Genomic DNA, 1,561 nt, shown 5'->3' on the forward strand with positions numbered 1-1,561 from the left:
CAAATCCCACCTCTCTCAAAGTGAAAGCCACAAACCTGTAAGGTCAGTCCCAAGGCCAACATCAACAGTCCCCGCCCCTGAACTACTTCTGTTTCCAAATTCTCTGCCAGGCTTCTGCTCACACCTGAGTAAATTCTGGTAACGGCGCTCAGAGCTCCCTTTCCAGATGGTGGGTTTTGTCCCCGAGTCGGGCGTGACTAGAACGGCATCGAGAGCAGGGGCCAGGACATGGGTGCCTGCGTCCCTCAGCGCTGCCTCTCGTGGCTGTTTCAGGGACAGCAGGGGTCCTGGAGACCCCTCCCTCCCTGTCCCGGCCGGGTCTGATAAACGGGGGTCGCCTCTGGGTGGGCAGCGGGAACAGCCCCTGGGGCCCCGTTCCCCTCGGGCTCGTGATGACACTTGCGGGCTCCTCACGGCAAAAGCTGTGGCCGAGCCGTGGACTGCCCTCGGGGACACCGCCTGTCCCGTCCTGTCCAGGTTCTGGCGGACACGGCAGCACAGGGCTCCGCCTGACACTGCTCAGAAGCAGCAAGACCCCTTTCTCAGGAAGTCAGCTTCCTTTGGAATTCAGGTCACACACGTGCATTCGTGACCCCTGCTCCTGGCCCCGTGTCCGGACTCGCCCGCCCCGCGGCAGGAGGCAGGTGCCCCGGGGTTACCCGCCGCGGCCACGGCTCGTGCGCCACTGAGATCCCCGGGATCGTGCGGCCCGCGCCTGCGGGCACATGTGCAGGGGGGAGAGGCAGGGGGCCCCGCAGAGCTGATGTGCCGCCTGCGCGCCCGGGCCCCGCACGGCCCCCCGTGGCAGCCCCGCTCCTTTATGGCTTTTGCCTAATGAGGGTAATTTCAGTGAAAGCAATCAGAGCAACGGGAGATCTCTTCATAAACTGTCGCCACCACGTTCGCCCGTGGCTCGGGTGCTGTGCCCTTGTGACAGTTGGGGAGACGGGCCCCCCGGCCACGCCTGCCTGCCCCCTGCAGCCCCTGCCTCTGCCCGCAGCGCCCTCCCTAATGGGCCGACAGGCCACATCCCAGGCCACGTCCCCCAGACNGAGCAAGAGGCCCAGGGAGAGGCCCTCGCCCAGAGCAAGAGTATCTCTCCAGGGACAGGCAGGGCACCTACTGCCCCGCACCGTCCTCCCTCCACCAGCCGCGCGTGGGGGGCGCAGCATCCCAGACCTTTGCTTCCAGCTCCTGGGGGGGGGGGGGGGGGGGGGGNGGCCTCTCCGCAGGCAGGTCGGGCCGCTGCTCAGCACAGGTGGCCGGGCCAGACCCGGGGAGCCCGCGGAAAGGGGCTGGATGTGCAGAAAGGGTCCGCCTGCAGCAGGTCGGCGACAGCCTGCGGGGACACCCACCGGAGCCCAGCGGCAGGGGCCCCGAGAGCCCGCTTCCACAGAAGCCCGCGGGAGAGGGTGGCGAGGAAGGGGCCCAGGCAGGGTGAGTTCTGGGTGGCAAGACCCCGGGGTCTCCTCCGCAGAGCCCCCTCCTCCTCTGTGAGGGCGGTGAGGATGCGCCCGGCCCGCAGCGGCCCGAGCCCCACCTCCCACACACTCAGGCTCTC

Source organism: Crocuta crocuta, unplaced genomic scaffold, assembly GCF_008692635.1.
Source record: "Crocuta crocuta isolate KB4526 unplaced genomic scaffold, BGI_CrCroc_1.0 scaffold13, whole genome shotgun sequence".
In the NCBI taxonomy this organism is placed as follows: Eukaryota; Metazoa; Chordata; class Mammalia; order Carnivora; family Hyaenidae; genus Crocuta; species Crocuta crocuta.